General features: G+C 49.1%; 1 protein-coding gene across 1 annotated transcript in view; it reads left to right on the top strand.

Annotated features, from left to right (window-relative positions):
• NAV2 (neuron navigator 2) overlaps window positions 1-18,477 on the top strand; it is an 858,870-nt gene that overhangs the window by 346,929 nt on the left and 493,464 nt on the right. The window lies entirely within an intron of this gene.

Genomic DNA, 18,477 nt, shown 5'->3' with positions numbered 1-18,477 from the left:
TTCCTTCTCCCATCCTTCCATAGAACTTATACAGCATGTATGGTATTCTGCTTGGGTTTAAGTTATATCTCTTACTTCCGTTACTATGTTATAAACTCAGTGAGGGCAAAGATTTTTATTTTACTGGGTATTTGCATATATGTGGGAAGTCCATGGATTTGAACTTCAATTCCTAGGTCTTTATGGATATGTAAATTTAGACAAGTTACCTAATGTGTCTGAGTCTTAGTATTCCAGCCTGTAGAATGGAGGTAAGAAACCCTTTTTTCATAAGCTTATTGTGAACATTAAATAAGATGAAGTAATAATGAAAATGAAATAATAATAATGAGAGCTAATATTAAGTGCTCACTTAGGCACTGATCTAAACTCTTTAAAATCTCATTTAAAACATTTTTTTTAATTTTAGAAATAATTATAGATTTGCAGGAAATTGCAAAATAGTGTGGAGAGATCCTTTGTGAGGGCACCCAGTTTTCTCCAGTGGTTAAATCTTACACAATTATAGTACAGTATCAAAACAAGAAACTGACATTGGCATGATGGTGTGTGAGTACAGTTCTGTGTCCACTTGTGTAGATTTGTGTAACCACCACCACAATCAAGACACAGACCTATTCTATCTCCACAGAAATCTCCCTTATGCTATTTCTTTATAGAGCCACCCTTCTCCCTTCTACCAGTAAGCCAGTAAGGGTGGCTTACTTTTTGCCACCCACCCTTCTCCCTTCTGCCATGCTTAACTCCTGGCAACCATTAGTGTGCTTTCTATCTGCATACTTTTTTCATTTCAACAATGTTATCTGAATGGAATGACACAGTATGTGACCTTGTAAGGTTGACTTTTTTCACTCAGCATAATCCATCCAAGTTGTTTTATGCATCAGTAGTTCATTCCTTTGTTGTTGCTGAGTAATATTCCATGGTGGGATGTACCATGGTCTGGCCATCGAAGGACATCTGGGTTGTTTCTAGTTTGGGGCTATTACAAATAAAACTGCTACAAGCATTCATGTATAGGTTTTTATGTGAATCTAAGAATTCATTTCTCTGAGATAAATGTCCAGGAGTGTAATTGTTGGGTTATATGGTAAGTGTATGTTTGATTTTTTAAGGAAGAGTCAACTGTTTTGCAGAGCGGCTTGTACCATTTTACATTCCCATCAGTAATGTACGGGTGATTCCATTTCTCCACATCTTTGCCAGCATTTGGTGTTGTCGCTATTTTTTTTTAAATCTTAGCTCTTCTAATAGGTATGGTGTGACATCTCACCATGGTCTTACTCGCATTTCCCCAGGAGTGAGGGATGTTGAGCATCTTTTCACATGCCTATTTGCCAACTGAATATCCTCTTTGGTAAAATGGCTCTTCACGTCACTTGTTCATTTTCTAATTGGATTGTTTGGTTTTTTAATGTGGAGTTGAGAGTCCTTGGTCAGATATGTGCTTTGCACAAGTAGCTCAGTTAATCCTCATAACAACCCATGAAGAAGATACTAAGATGATCCCAATATACCAGATGAGGAAGCTGAGGCACCGTGGTCAGCACGCTGCCTGGCATGCAGCAGATGGGCAGTGACTAATCACCGTGAGCCATGCAGATGGAGCTCAGACCTTAGGCACGTACAGCTCACGGGATTTTGGTGGAAATGGTGGGGCTGCTGGAGATAAGGATGGGAAGATAAAAGTTGAAGCCAGCAGTGAGTAGAGGGATTTAATGTCAGCTCATCAGCCCCGTTTAACAGGCTGAGAAGTTGAGGCACAAGCATTGGAACACACTTCCATCTGGAAATCCCAGTAAGCCTGCTAGAATTGTCCCTTCTTTTCATCCACATCTTACCTCTCTCCTGTACCACAGGTTTGGTGAAGAGCTGCCAGTTTCCACTGCGGGGATTTTTTTTTTCTCCATGCCTACCCTTTCCAGGGCACTGGGAGGCAGCTTGATGTCATGGGAAGCACAGGGCCAGGGGTCCCAGCCTGGCAGTGAATAGTGTGGGAATTGAACGCTTTACCTCCCTGAACTTTCCATCTCCACATCTGTAAAATGGGAGTAACGACAGTAGCTAACTGTCAGGGTGGTTGTGTGGATTAAATGGAGAGCAGAGGGTGAGAACCGGGCTTTAGTAACACACATGGATTCAGAATGGAGCTCTCTCCTTTCTATCTATGTGACCTTGAACAATGTTCTTAACTCTTCTAAGCCTCAGTTTCCTTATCTGGAAAATGGGGACTATCACAGTTCCTACCTTATAGGGCTGGGGTGAAGATTAAGTAAGATGATACATGTGAAGCATTTGAACAGATCCTATCTCTAGATGAACATGATGAAGCACTACTTTTTGCCAGAATCTGCTTATCTTAGGTTGAGTTCATGCAAAGTAAGATGAGGCACCAAGACAAGGATATAGGTGCAAGAAGTTTACTTGGGAGGGGATCCCAGGAAGCGGAGTGAGAGAGAGGAAGGGAGACGGGGAAGGGAGTTGCTCTGTGGGCATCTGGGGCTCAGAGAGATCGTGGGGGACATGCCTCAGAATTGTTGCACTGGGTTGGGGGGCTGGTGAGGAGGATGCAGTGTTTATCCACCATCTCCCAGGCCTCCTAGGCTGAGGGTTGATCCTGGGACATTAATTCTGCCATGCTTTTACCTGCCCTGAACTTGAATTAAGCATATTTCCACGACCAGAGAGAGAGAGAGACAGAGACAGAGACATCCAGGGGGCCTGAACTATCTCCAAGGGGACTTGGGTGGGTGCTGGCAGCCTCTGCTACATTGCACTAAGCACTTAAAACATTAACTCATTCAATCCCTACAACAACTTTAAGAAAGAGCACGATTTCCATCCCCATTACAACCCAGCTCCCAAACACTTGCAGACACATTCAAGAAATGTAAGTTCCACAGCACGATACTAATCCTTGCTCTGCCCAATGCACTCTGAAATTTTCTGTATTTTTTATCACGTTATTTAAAAAATGCTATTTGTCACCCACTAAACTGTTTTCATAACCCAGTAACAGGCTGCAATCTACAGTTTTGGAAAAGATGGTGCTCTAACATTTGATTTAATAGGACAACGTTGATGACAGTGATGATGTCATAGGGCTGGCATCCGGCCTGGTGCCCAGAATGTGCCCAGAGAATGTTGGTTTCCTTGCTTGCCCCTCTTGGCAAACCAGAGCCCGTGAGCAGCTGCCTCCCAGGCTTGCAGACGGAGGCCAGAGCTGGCTCAGCTCGTCTCCTGCTCTGACCCAGACCTGCCCCAGTGGGGTCTGTTCAGCCTCCTCCAGGGGGATGGGCACCATCTTGGGCCGTGACCTCCAAGTCACCAGCTCCCCAGAAGCGAGCCCCTCCTTGGGAGACGAGGTTATGCCCTGTCCCCACGACGCTGTCACTTCCTTCCCCTGAGTCTTTCTGAGTGAGGATTGTTCCCCTAATCAGGATGGAGACGCAGCTCATTACAAGCTGGTGAGGCAACGGCTCTGTGCTCCAGGCCCGAGACAGGCTGTCTGGGAGCTTGGCCAGCTTCCCGCTGCCCTGGACACCAGGGCAGTGGCCTCAGAGCAGAGCCAGCCTGCTGGGTTGGTTTGCCCCCTTCCCCAGGGACACAGGCAGCCAGACACTCTGCTGAAACTTCCACAGCTTCCACTATCACAAAAATTCTGCCGTGCTCAGACGATGAGTTTCTTCCAACCCTCAGTGCTTCTTCGAGAGCATCTCAACAGCATCTTTAATAATAACTGGCATTTACTGGGCATTTACCATGCACTAAGCGCTATGTCGAATGCTTTGTATGCAGCGTGTTACAGCGTGTGGTCTTTACAGCAGACCCACTAGATAGGCATGATCGTCCCCAGTCCACAGACGCAGAAACTGAGGCGTGGAATGTTCTGGTAACTTGACAAGCTCACCAGGCAGTTACTAAGTGGCCACACCCAGCTGTCCCCAGATTCCACACCTGCTTCCCACATCGCCAGGCTGCCTGCAGGAATGTCACCCAAAGTTCCCCCTTCCTCCTGGTTTCCAACCCTGGCTTCACTCTGTGCAGCGGCCAGGTGAGTTCCCACAGGTGACTTCCCCTCTGCGAGCCAAGTTGCCCTCTTCCATTCCTAATGGCACCTCCTTTCCTTCCTAAGGCTGTTAGGAGGAGTCAAGGAAATAATGTGTATAAATGAATCTCTGAGAGCTCCTGGTGCGTTAGAAGGTTCTCAATAAATCTATTTATAAAAGAGGCGATTCAGCTCTTTTTCCACTGACTTGACAGCATCCCGCAGCCATTTCCCACAGGCATGATGTCACCATCCTGAGGGGGCATGGCAGCCGATCTAGAAGCCTTCCTGTGCTCCTGGGCTTCTCACTTGTGCCTTGTCTCACCCCACTGCTCGGCCACAGTGATGCCCCCCGGGCAGAAGTCTCCAGCATGACTACTGTCTCTCGGAGGGCTGCGAAGAAACCATTTATTTCTTCCAGCAGCAGACCCCTCCGCCTGGGACGAGGGGGAGTCGTCGTGTAGTGGGGGCAGAGGCTGGTGCTGGAATTCTCATTAGCTGCAGTTGAATTACTGCCTGCAGTATAGGTTTATAACAACAGTAAGCCCCAATTAGTTGCTTGTTGCTTCAGAAATAATTACTGATAGCGGCCCCTTTGTCTTTGCTGTAATTCCAGCTTCATTCCCAAGCTGCAGGGGTCTAAATGGAAAAGTTGGGGTTCTGGGGTGCATGTGGAATGTTTGCACCGAATGGTGGGTTTCGCCAGGGTGCGTGCGTCTGTCTGAGATGAGTGGAGGCGTGCCCGTGGCCGGTTCCCCCCCCATGAAGACACCTCTGCAGAGGAAACCTGGGACCTTGATCCTGAGCGGATGATGGAGATGGGGCTCTGCTCTCAAGGCAGGTGGGCCTGAGAAGTGCCACCCTCTGCACAGACAGACCACACTGTGAACCGTGCCTGCGACATAACCCCTCCGCTGCCCCGGGGACCAGTCCCAGCCGCTAACCATAGCAGCGACAGGCACAGCCGGGTGGCAGAGCTGCTTTCCAGGGTGAGGAGTGGGTGTGCCATTTCCCCTGCGAGGACAGAGCCCCGGTCTCGGCCACGCCTCTGATCCACAGTCTAAGGGGGCCTTCCTACCACACTGAGGAGAACTTGGGCATGCGGGGACCTCAGGGTTCCCCAGCACAGGAGGCAGGCACAGCGACCGGCCATCTGTGCTCCTTGGGGGATACGCTCAGGTAAGGCCATCCACGGCTTTGTTCCAGTCTCCTAGCTTCAGGGCATTCTTCTTTGCTCTGAACCTGCTTTCATGCTGTTTTGCCTCTTTAACTTTTATTCTATTGCACCTGTGAGAATACTGTAGTGCCGAGAAGCTATTGTCTTTGGAAGCCGTGTAGTAATTAGAGCTAACATGTATTGGTAACTTATTATCTGCCAGACACTTTTCTACGTGCTTTAGATGTATGTTCTCATTTAATCCTCACTGATAACTCCCTGACGTGAGTACAATTGTTATCATCAGCCCTGATTTGCAGATGGGGAAACTGAGCCTCAGAAAGTTTATGTAATTTGCCAAGGTCACCCAGCCCATCAATGGCGTAGCTGGGGATTCCCTCCCAAGCAGTTTGGCTCCACAGCCAGGCTTTTAACCACTAGGTAATCCTGCCTCTTATTGGAAGAACTTGAACCTTTAGGGAACTGGGTACCTCACAATGCAAATATCCCCACTGATTTTTCTTTGATCGGCTCTGAATAATATGTTCTTTCATGGCCAGCTTTCTTTTTTAAAAATTCTTGGGTTGGTTTTTCATTCCAACTGTGTTCTCTGAAAGCTTCTCCCCATGCGGACCCTCCACGGTGGGTCCGGCCAGATGCCCTCTGTTCTCAGTGCTTCTGCAGCTTCAGTGATGAATGAAGTGGGTGGAGAATCTTTTGGACCTGGCCCAAGGGCCACCCTCATTTTGAGGTGACAGAGCCCTCTTTCCCACCATGCGGGCCAGCTCTCAGCCCTTTCCCATGCGTCCTGTCCCTCTTCCTTTATGACCAACTTGTCGAAGAAAGAAGCCACACTGCTGGGCCAGTAATTTGCTGTTTTTCCACCATGTTTTTTGGTCTCTTTCCTCATGAGGATCCTTTCCAATGAAATTACAAACTATTTGGCTGGAGGAACCCGCTGAAAATTCATCCTTTCTCGTGTTTTCCTTCTTGCCTTCTGTTCATTTCATCCGTTGGCCCAAACCACGATGCTGTCTCATTGTCAATCATCTGGGCTCTTCTGTGTTTGGAAGTTCATTTGGAAAATCGGGTCTACGAGGCAGAAACGCTCCATATCATCCTAGACACAAAGGGGCCCTTTGAAGGTGCAAAGGGTTTGGGATTAAGTAAGTAAGCAAACAAGCGTGGCCTTTGAGGAGAGGAGTGTGGGAGGGTGAGGAGAAAAAGAAAACAGCTTCATAAAACTGTACCTCAGTTTATTTAGACAAGGGGAGCTTATTTGTGTTTATTCTGTGCTCACATCCCAGAGTTTCAAGGAATGCCCCTTTAATCTACTCCAGAGGCACGGGGGCTCTTGCCAAAAATCCTCTGATGGCCAATCTTTTCTGGAGCGTCAGGTGAAATGTGGGCTCGGGGGAGGCTGTCCTGTTTGACAGCCAGCATGAGGGGTACCTGGTCTATTTCCCCACTTCCTGGGACTTTTCCCCTTCCGCGGGAGGGCTTGTGTGTGCCCTTCCCTCCCCAGCTCTTCCCCTAGTTATGTGTGTCCAGAAAAACCTCAAGCCTCAATGTGTAATAGCTCTTCTTTTCTTCTCTTTCCAAACCAGCTTGCACCCCTGTCTTAGTTTGGGTCCTCCCAAACTGACCCTGAGGGAAGGATTGCGATGCACGTAGTTTATTTGGGAAATGATTCCAGGCAGCATTATGAGGGTTGGGGGGGTGAGGCAAAGAGAGGAGGAGGTCCATCAAAGGGGCCTCGTGGGTGGGTAACTGTTGCGGGAAGCTGGGGCTCAGTCCTGTTAGGGACCCTCTGAGGGACTGTGTGGGGCACACCTCGGAATTGGCCCACTGACGTATTTATCCACCAACTCACAGGCCTCATTGGTTGCGGGGCGCTCCTGGGTGTGAGCACCCCAGCACCTCTGGCCTGCCGTGTTTGGTGGCCAAGCATCTCTCAGAGAGAGAATGGCCCCATGCAGAGGGCCACTGCCACTGTCTGTGGGTGATCTCTAGGCTCGGCCAACAGTGATGCCAGAGTGTCAACAGCATCTGCTAAAGCAACCAAATGCTCAAGCACCATGAGCGTCAGACAGAAGAATAACAATGGTCAATATTGACCTCTAACCTCTAACCAATTACATGTCTATTAATCTTATTAAAGATAAGACCTTGGAGGTAGGCCTGCTGTCGGGATCTGCAGTGTAGCCTTGAGGCTGAGAACATGGACTCTGGAGCCGGAATAACTTCGTTCAAATCTCATCTCTTCTGCTGAGCAGTTGTGTGACTCAGGCCAATTACTTAGCTTCTTTGAGCCTCAGTTTCCACATCTGCAAAATGGGGATAACAGTAGTACCTATTTGATAGGGTTGTTTTGAAGTTTAAAATAGTTAATATTATACATATAAAATATTATACATATACATATAAAAGCACTACCACAGTAGCTGGCCTGCAGTGGGTGTTCAATCAACACTAGCCACGGTCATCGTTCTACAGATGAGGACATCAAAGCTCGGGGGTTATCATGAGCTGCACAGAGGATGCAAGACCTTTACTCAGGCTTTCTGCAGCCACAGTCACTCCTTTCCTACTATACCACAGGACTTTGTAATCATTAACATGTGAGAAAGCACTTTATATACTGTAAAACGCTCTACAAATGCTTTGGTTATGAGCTGACTATTTCCTGATCCTTGTAACAGCAGATACAGTGGTGTTCTCTTAAGAGCTCCAGTCTAGCCTTTGAATTCTGCTATCTGTCATTGCTGTAAAGCTGGCAGTGGGCACAGTGCCTGGTTGAACATCAGCTAAGTGGGTGAGTGACCAAAGGCCCCAGGACGGGCCCCACTGACACTTCCCATCAGAGTTCCCACCTTGGAACTTCCACTTAAGTCTGGCCTTATCTCCATCACATGCCCCAAATGCTGCCTCTCCCAATGCCCACAGGCCCCCCTCGGAAGTGCTCCCTGCTCCGCCTGCCTTCGGCCTGCTCGAGCCATCACTGTCCCCCAAGCACAACCTCTACAATTCTCCTTCGGGTGGCCACACCCATCAGCCCTCCCTGACCTCCCCCGACCCAGGGCTCAGAGCTGCCCTCTGCTTGCTCCCACCCCGACCCCGATGTCTGCCTCATCATGTGCTCCTGCGGTGTGTGTGAGCGGGGCCTCCCCACCTGCCTGAAAGCTCCTTGTGGGCAGAGCCGAGTGGCACCTGTCCTTTTTTCATCTATTTATCCATTGTGGTACCAGACACTGTACCCCATTGGGTGATTAATTAGGAAATCCGGACACACAGAACGAGCTTGGTCCATGGCTGGAGGAGCTCAGTCTGAGGGGAGAATGGCATGCAAACATCCCTAACGATGACAGTGAATCTTGGTGGGGACACAGAGCTGAGAGTGCCCAGAGACTAGGGTCATCTCTCTCCATGTGGTGCAGTCAGGGAGGCTCTTATGGAGGTGACACTAGAGCTGAACTCTTAGCTTAGGGTTGATTGGGTTGCAAGGAAAAGCAGCCTCCTCTAGGAAAAGCCAGGTGGAGGAAAAGGGGAGGGGGGCTGGATTTTAGAGGAATACAAGGAACCTTCTGGAAACAAAGAGCAGGACCCTCCCCCATGGGAGCAGAGGAGGCGTCAGGGCCCCCGGTCTTCTGTGTTGTCAGGGCCTGCCCTGCGCCTCTCCACGCAGCTCCCTTTCCCCACATGACCCCACACGGCCCAACTCTGAGCCTAGATGACCACCCCTACCCATGCCCCATGGCCTCACCATATAGTTCCCGGTACCTGTGACGCTTACCAGCCCAGCCCGGGCAAGGTGTCCATCCCGGCTCCAATCAACCTTGGCCAGGGAAGCAGGGGCATCTAGTACAAAAAGGCTACCTCAGCCCCCCTCAGTGCTGGGAAGCGAAGACTGCATCTCTGTGGCGGTTTTAAAAGGGAGTGTGTTAATTTCCTGTGGCTGCCATTACAAACTACCATAAACTCGATGGCTAAAAACCACAGAAATTTATTCCCTCACCATTCTGGAGGCCGGAAGTCCAAAGTCAAAGTGTTGGCAGGGTCGTGCCCCCTCCAAAGGCTCTGGAAAGGCCTCTGGTTCTTGCCCCTTCCAGCTTCCGGTGGCTCCAGGCATCCCTTGGCTTGTGGCAGCATCACTCCCGTCTCTGCCTCCGTCTTCACGTTGCTGTCTCCTCTGTGTCTTCTCCCCTGTTCTTCCCTTGTGAGGATACTTGTCATTGGATTTAGGGCCCACCCTAATCCATGAGGATCTCATCTTGAGATCCTTAGCTTAATTACATCTGCAAAGACCCTTTTTCCAAATAAAGGTTACGTTCACCGGTTCTGAATGGACATATCATTTGGGGGCCACCATTCAACCCCCCACAGTGAGAGTCTGGCAGATGGAGAAGGGAAAAGAGAGTGTATCGAGCTGAAGGGACAGCACGAGCTAAGAATCGTTGCTCAGGGAACAATGACATTACTGCTGCAGGGTCTGCTGATGGCAACAGAGGGGCCTGCAGTTAGGTGGGACCAGACCACAAAAGGCCTTCTGTGTGTCATAGTAGCTTTGCCCTGTCGGCAGCAAGTGGGCCACTGGTTGTTCATGAGCAGTGAACGAGCATCATAAAATGTGTTGTAGGCAGATCATCCTGGCTACAGCCTGGAGTTGTATTAGAGGCAGACAAGAATGGAGGGAGGGAGATAGTCATTCAATAAGTAGTGATAAAGCACCTACTGTGTGTCAGGCATGTTTCGAGAGATTTGGAGTATAGCAATGGAGAAAAGGAGTTAAGCTGCTGCTGCTGTATTAGGTCTTAAAACCAAAGGAAGGAAAGAAAAAAAAAGCAAAGAAACAAAGATTTATCATATTAACTAGCAATAAAAGCGGAAAAGGAAAATAAGGCAGAGAAATGGGTACAGCGAGCAATGGAAGGTTTCTGTACAGGAGGTTCAAGGACGACCTCTCTGATGAGGTGAAGTTTGAGCAAAGCCTGAAGGAAGGGAGGGAGGGAGCCATAAGGTTTCTGAGGGAACAGTGTCCTAGGCAGAGGGAATGGAAAGTGCAAATGTCCTGAGGCAGGAACATTCTTGGCAGGTTCAAGGAACAGCAAGGAAGAGAGTGTGGCTGGAAGAGACTAAGAGGGAAGAAGCAGTAGGTGAGAGCATCAGAGAGGAAGTGGGTTGGAGGCCCTGGGAAAAACCTGGCTTTTACTCTGAGTGAGATGGAGAGATTTGGGAGCATTTTAGGCCAAGAAACATCGTTGGACTTAAATGTTTTAAAAGGGTTGCTCTGGAGGAGAGATTAGGGGCCAGGAGGAGAGTGCAGCAGGAGGGTACTGTGATAGTAAGGATGAAGGGTGACACTAGCTTGAAGCGGGGTGTTATTGGTGAGATGGTGAAAAGCAACCAGATTCTGAATCTATTTTAAATGTAGAGTTGATACAATTTGCAGATGGATCGCCTATGGAGTAGGAGAGAGAAAGAGTCGAAAAACTGACTCCAAAGTTTAGGCTCGAGCAACTGGCAGGATGGGGCTGTCATTTACCCAGAGAGGGGGGCAATGAAACAACCGGGATGGGGTCGAGAGGTTGGGGACATGCTAGTTATTGGTGGTTTGGGAAAAGTTAAGTTATTGAACCTTGCTTTGTGCCAAGCACTGTTCCAAACCCCTCACGGGTATTAACTCCATTGGAACTCATAGCTGCCCCATGAGATGGGAACCATAGTCACCCCACTTACAGGCGAAGAAACTAAGATACTGAGAAGTTAATTAACTCACCCAGGGTCCCCCAGGTAGTGAGCTGCTGAGCTGGGATTGAGTCCAGACATGTTCCTGACAATGACAAAGGACTGCCACTAGCTCTTTGAGAGGTTGAGGGGAGGCGGTGGGGGGAAGGGATATTTATTTAGGAAAAAAACACCCAGAGGAGATACTGACTTGCCTCCACCCAGCCTCCCCTGGGCCACCACACCCATCTAGATCTTTTGGCCTTTGGGAGAAACTCTTAATCCTCCAGCCCAGCCCCCTCTAAGATCCTCTTGCCAGGAGGGTAAAGGGGCACTCCCCTACGCTGATCTTAAGCGTATTTACCATTTCCTCGTGTTCTGTTTGTGACATGCTGGCTTTATTTCTATCTACTTCAAAAAATACACTGCAGGAAAAAAATGACTCGGTGGAAATGTTTAAGTTTCCGGGCCCCAAACCATTTCTAAATATTATTTTTAAAAAAGAAAAAAAATAATGAAAAGTGGCCTAAGCTCTGCATAGCTGAGAAGGCTTGTCCAACGGGGCGAGGGAGGATGGGCGGGTGGGGAGGAGGAGGAGGAGGAGGAGGAGGAGGAGGGCCAGCGGCTGGCCTCGCATCCCCTCCCTGGTAGCAGCTGCAGGGCTGACTCCTTTGCTTCATTTGTTTGCCTGGTAGGGATTCATGACGGAGGCTGCCTTTTTCTAAGGGCCTCTAGCAAGGACCCTACAAAAGGGGTCACCTCTTCTCTTAGCTTCATCAGATTTCAGATTTGGAAGGCCTTTGGGATTCAAGGCCCGGGGCCCAGGCTGTGCAGCCTCCCCCGGATGCCCTGTTCCCGTGCTGCTCTCGCTCATCGTGGAATCTGTTCGGAGAGAGAGCTGGCCGATGATTCCAGGAACTCTGGAGGCCCGTGGCATCACACCCGTTCACACTGAAGCAAAAGGTTAACGGGAACGAGTGAGAGGCCGGCATTCAGGACTAAGTTTAAATTCTATAATTTTTATCTGTTTGAGGTCCATTGAAGTCCTCAGAGGCAGTTCAGCAGAGATCTGTAGGGCGGGCCTTGTTCGATTAAAGAGTTGGGAATAATTTGTGACTGGCTTCTTGACAGCACAGCCAAGCCCCTTTGTTTGGCTGTCAAGATCCTGCATGGGCTAAGCCTGCTTATTTGCTTTTTATTTCAAAATATCTTGGATATTGGATGCTATTATGGGTCAGGTAATTCGCCGGATGCTTTCCCATTCATTGCTTTAATCCTCACCCCAATCCTGAAGCCAAAATGTTATAATACTTATCCATAGATGAGGAGACTGAGGCACAGAGAGGTCACCTTGCCGCCGGTGTCACAGCCAACGAGGGCTCCGTGTCCAGTGCTCCTCTGGGACCCCACCTGCGCACCTCTGGTTTCCCCTTTTCTCTGCCTCGTCTGCCCTCCCACCACCACCATTCCAGCTGCCTCAGCCAAGCTCTGCTCTGTCCCAACGCTGCGTCTGTGCCCCTGGGGCTGCTCCAATCAGGCACTTGATGTTAGTCAAATCCAAATCCCCAAGCCCTGCCCTGGGCCCCTCTTCATTCTCCAGAAAAGCACATAGCCGGAACCCCAAAGGCCACGAGGAGGCGAGAGCACACTAAATCACCTCTGCCGAGAGACGGGGCACCCAGGACATCATGGAAGTCGATAGGAAGGTCTCCGGCAAGTCCCTATTCTTGTCTCTGAATTATCGTTTCTTTTTATGCTTTCTCAGGCTAACTGCAATCCCAAAGGTGGGCAGGTAGTGCAGCCTTACCTGAGGTCTTGATAGGAATGCAGAATCTCAGCCCCACTCCAGATCCGCTGAATGAGAATGTGCATTTTAACAAGACCCCAAGCGATTCGGAGCACACGTAACAACGTCGGAGATACGCTGCTCCAGCTGGCGGTACTTCCTTCGCGCCCATGGCCAGGTCCCAGGCCAGGGCAGGGAGCAGGGGTTCGCCACAGCTGTGCACTACTCTGCCTCCTCACTGCTAAGGCCCTCTCTTGGTTTGTGTCCCTTGGATCTGGTGAGGGCACAGTGGAGAATGACTCCCACTATTGGTAGGTGACCCCAGCTGCACAGCTGGCCCTTCAGCTTCTGCTCAGATAGGCCCCCCGGGTGTGGGTGTGATCCCCCCCCAGTCCTTCCTTCCCAGATCTCCCCCTCGTCTGCCCTTGGCGCTGAGAGCCCTCTCGGCCCAGAGCAGAGACGAGATGATTTGTAGGCATGGGGACCAGCTCTGCTCACTTTGCCATCTTGAGCGCTGGGCAAGGCAGCCCCACCTGGTGAGCGGAGGAGGCTCTGCCTTTCTGAGCAGCGTGAGGGCAGCTGTCACGAGAGGTTGCAGCTGGAGGATGACCGGCTCTGCGTGTCAATGTGTCTGGCTGTACTTGACCCTGTACGGCAGGCTTCCTGCCCCATCAGTTGACTGTACTCCTGGCCCCAAAGGTGGGAGTAAACAGGTACCTCTCCACTCACAGCTCAGCTCTTTTCCTTATCAGCCTCGGAGCCCCTAATGAATGGGTGTGGCTGGGCTGAGAGCACAATTGAGGGATGAGAAAGAAAACGGGTCCACTGAGCAGAATGCAAGATGGGAGCTCAGATTACAGGCTTCTTAATCACAGCGCCGAAGAGAAGCTTCATGCCTAAAGGGAACCAAGGAGAAAAATAGTTCGTGCCTTTGGAAACCTTTCAACAGAGATTCCTCTGACAAGGTAACTGACCACAGAACCCTAGTTTTATTTCTTTATGATCCTTCATTTTAATTTGTATGCTCGATCAGGAGGCTAAGTGCCAGAGCGCCCACATGTGCCCTGAGAGCTACCTCTCTCAGGGACTGTGCTATGCCCATAAATGCATTATCCCCTTGTGTACCCAGAATCACCTTATTCTCCCATTTTACAGATGAGGAAAAGAACAGTACCAAACCCAGGGACCACAGCCAGTAGGAGCCAGTATCCGAATCTAGCTTTCTGCACCTTTCTGCATCACCATGTTCTACTACATTCCAACAGAGCAAACGGGCTGTTGTAGGACTTTATGGAGCTCCATTTATCAAAGACATGGGTCCTTCTTGTAGAACTCGTGTTTTAATTGTAAAAATGTAGGTGCATTTCTAAATGGTAAAATGCCCTGGGGACGCTGCCTTTCCCTGGGCCTCTGCTCCCGCTTCCACCGCCCTAACGGCCCCTTGTGCACAGTGCCCGGGATGCCAGCTGAAGACCAGCAGATGTCACTGTGAAAAGAGAGCACGAGAAAAGCAAAGCCAACTGCCTTGCCTTGCTTATTAGTGCATGAACACAATGATGCCCTTGATGTTTTTCAGAGGGAGGGGTGTTCAGGCCAAGTCCATTAGGCATGTGAACTAGTCTCCACACAAAGGCCCAACTGAGATGAGAGCATCCATTTATTCTGAGGAAACCTGTCCTGTGTCAGCCATGATCTGGGGGAGAAAAGATATCCATATGCTGTATGGGAGAGTCCCATTACACACACACACACACACACACACACACACACACACACACTCTCTCTCTCTCACACACACACACACACACACACACACACACACACACAAAATCTGGCTATCCTGACACTAGGCAATATGAATTCTCCTGTGAGAAACAGAGTTTCCATGTCTCTCTTCGGAAGCCAGCTGTGTTAATTTCCTATTGCTAGTTTAACAAATTACCACTAACTTTGTGGCTTTAAAACAACACAAATTTATTATCTTCTGGAGGTCAAGGTCTAAAATTGAGGTGTCAGCAGGGCTTCTGGAGGCTGTAGAGGAGACTGTTTCCTTCTCTTTTTCCAGTTTCTGGAGGCTTCCCGCATTCCATGTCTCAGGGTCCCCAGCTGGCCATCAATCCCATCACCGCGACCTCTGTTTTCATTGCCACATTTCCTTCTCTCCCTCTTCGGCCTCTCTTCCATCTTTAAGGGCCCTTGTGATTACATTGGGTCCACCTGGGCAATCTGGAATAATCTCCCTATTTTAAGATCCTTATTTTAATCACATCTGCAGAATTACTTTTGTCGTATAAAAGAACACATTCACAGATTCAGCGACTTCCAGAGGGCCATGAGTCTGCCTACCACACTAGCCTTTGTAAAAGCAGATAACACATGAGATTTATTAATAACCGCAGACATAGTTTTAGTCATTTACATTACTACAAAAGGATAGCAAGAAATTCCAAATATAGAAATTTGAAGGTGAAAGCTGACACAAAGGAAAGGAGGGGAGGGAGAAAAAGAAAATGCGAAATACATCAAGACCAGGTGTGTAGAAAGACAAGGAAGACGGGTGTCTTCAGGAAGACTTACAGAGAAGGGGGGTGGGAAAAGGAGGAGGGGAGGGGGAGAGAGGGAGAGAGAGGAGAGACATTTAAAGGCAGGATGGAGGGAAGGAGAAGTGTTACAAGTGGAGGGAACAGCATGGACAAAGGCCTAAAGGCAAGATGGAGTCACAGACACCTCATTCCTCCTGCTGCTGTAGTTGGTGGTTTGCAGGTGGGTCTCCTTTGGTAGACACTGAGCTCTTTGAGAGCAGGGAGTGTGTCTTCCCTTCTGGGCACCCCCGAGGGCTTGGCAGAGGCCCTGAGCTCTGCAAGTCTCACCCAGCCTTAACTAGGGGGACTCTTACCATTCAATGTCCAGGATCAGTTGAACAATTGATTCCTGGCCATGTGAGCCTCTGTGTCCTCAAAGATCCTGTTCCCGCTACCCTCAAAGCCTGAGAGGAAGGGAGAGGGCACAGCTCAGGCTGTCCACATGGGCTCTGGCGCAAAGATTTAAACTCGGTTTACATCATGGATAATTTAAACCCATCAGCAATAGCAGATAACCCTTACCGAGCTCTCACCACACATCCTCCCAGCAGTCCTGCAGGCCAGGAACTGATGTACCCCCACTCTACAGTGAGAACACTGCAGCTGGGGTCTCCCCCTCAGATGCCCAAAATCAGGTCTGAGAGTTTCTTCTTGAAGGGCCGCATCCCTTGGCCAACAAGAGGCAACCCTTCAACTGACAACAGTCACATCCGCAGGGATATGGGTGAGGGTAACAGAGAATGTTGGACTCTCAGTTTGGGGGTTTGGATGGGGGGTGGTGCTCATCTCAGTTCCTGAAATAAACCCCCTCTTTGTTCCATGTGCATTAGTTCAATCCAGTCATTTTTTTTCCTTCACGATTCAACTTTATTCCAAAAAGGATTTGAGGAAGCTTAAAATATATAAGCTAATACAAGATGATAACCTATATGTAGTCAAGGAAGTCAGAGTACAGTGGAAAATAGAGAGAGGGAAAATCAGATTTTATCCAGAGCAATGAGGCCAATGGGCTCACACCTGCTACCTGGACGTGGGCTACCACTGTGACTCCGAGCTTTCTATAAAATGAACCCCCTTCAAAGTTTCAGAAATCTCTTATTGCTTTATAATATGTACTTAACATAAATATCTCACAGGTAAAATGCTGGATCCTGCTGGTCCTGCTGGCTCTTTTCCTCTCTGCTGCAGCCCCAGCCCCTAGTGGCCCATAAGGCACCTTCCAGAAACCCCTTGGCTGCTCAGAACACAGATGAAACCCTCCGATCTGGAGTGGCTTGTGTCTTTCTTTTGGCTCCACACATCTCTCTCTCTCTCTAATTAATATATTATTTTTTAGAGTACTTTTATGTCACAGCAAAATAAAGGCAAAGTACAAAGCTCCCATATAACCCCATCTCCCCACCCCCAGCCCCACAGCCTTCCCTATCAACATCCTGCACAGGTGGTACCTTTGTCACAATGAAGGAACCTGCACGGACGTAGTGTGATCACCGAAAGTCTATAGTTTACGTTAGGGTTTACTCCTGGCACCCCAGTCTCTTTTAAACACACACCCTGTCGGCATGGCGGGTACATGTCTGGATGCTGGGGTCCGGGGGCGCCCAGCCCCACGGCCAGGCAGCAGAGCTCATGCTGAGAGGAGGTGCCTGCTCTGGAGCCGTGGCTTTCCTGTTCTCCTCAGAGCCTCTGTCTGGAATTTCCCCAGCACCTTCTACGCAAGGAATAGTTAAGCTCTCCAGACCGCAGTAACGATTATGATCAGGGCTTACCCCGATCCCTATGTGCCCTCTGTTTTCTGGAACTTTTCCCTAAAGACCCCTCCGCCCACCATAAAATTTTCATTTTTAATATCAAACATGGTCCTCTTCTTTGTGACTTTTGGGCCACCTCCTGTGCCATTCCTTCATCCTCAGAATACCGCCCAGAGGAGAGACTAGGGTGGAGGCACCAGATGGCTGTGTGCCCTCCACCGAGCAAAGCTCAGAACGGGCAACTCGTAGTCATTGCCTGAGACACTGGGGCTGCTAGTGCCCACTTGACTGTTCTGGCTGAGTTCCCTCCACAGTGAATATGTACAACACGTAGACACACACACACACACACACACACACACACACACACACGCTGAGGTTTTCAGCACTTAAATGGATTTGCATTTATATTCAAACTCCCACTTGGGTAAACTTGCTTTAAGTCCTCTGTGCCTCTATTTCCTCATCTGTAAAATGGGTATAATCATAGTACCTCCTCATATGGCTCTTATGAAAGTCAAATAAGATAACACATGTAAAGTGCTTAGGGCAATGCCTGGCACTGAGTGAATATTCAACAAATGATAGTTTTTGTTTTTGCACTTACCATTACTACAAATGCATAATATATGTATATGTACTATATTATATTATATAAAAAATTTTTGAGACAAACAGTGCTGTAATGAATCAGCTCTAAAAGGGGCAGCATCAAAGGTGGCAATGGAATGATTCACATATTTATTACCCGTGAGCTTAATCACAACAGCTTTCATGTACTGAGTGCCTGGGATGTGCCGGGCACTGTGCTTTAAATATCATTTTCTTGAATCTTAGCAAAGCAACCATTAGGGTAGGCTTAGTTTTTGTTTTTTCTTTCGGGGAACTAAAGCCGTAGGCCCATCAGCTGGCAGCTTCAGCTGCCTCTGTATCAGCCGTCGGGGGACCCCGCCCTCTGTGCTGCCCCTACCCCAGCCCTGTCAGCAGAGTGCTGGCCTCTCCACCCCCATGTTCTCTGAGCTGTTTGCTTTTGTGCTCCCCACTTTATTTGACAGCCCACACACAGCTACACGGCTTGTGGGCGTCTCTCCAGGCTACAAAATTTTTACAAGCAGCACACAGTGGAAACATTGGCAGGTTTTTTTTCCTCCTTATTTTCCAAAATACAGCCCTGCACCCTGTGTATGTGTCCACATTTAGGCATATGTGTCCCTGTTGGTGTCCAGAAGCTCAGGGCACGTGGTGTCTGGATATTTATATGTGTGTATTTTAGTGTGAGCCCACTTCTCTTGATCAGTATGCAAAGATAACCATTTCTGCCTGTGTGTGTGTGTGTGCGTGTGTGCGTGTGCGCGTGTGTGGTGTTTGTGGCTCTCTGGGCTGGTCTACCTCCCCCAAGCAGTGTCCAAAGGCTCACTTGCCCCTGTGCG

This window comes from Balaenoptera borealis, assembly GCF_965194805.1.
Source record: "Balaenoptera borealis genome assembly, chromosome: 11".
NCBI classification, from domain to species: domain Eukaryota; kingdom Metazoa; phylum Chordata; class Mammalia; order Artiodactyla; family Balaenopteridae; genus Balaenoptera; species Balaenoptera borealis.
Note: the sequence above shows the minus strand (reverse complement) of the source record. Positions and strands in the feature narration are given on the sequence as shown.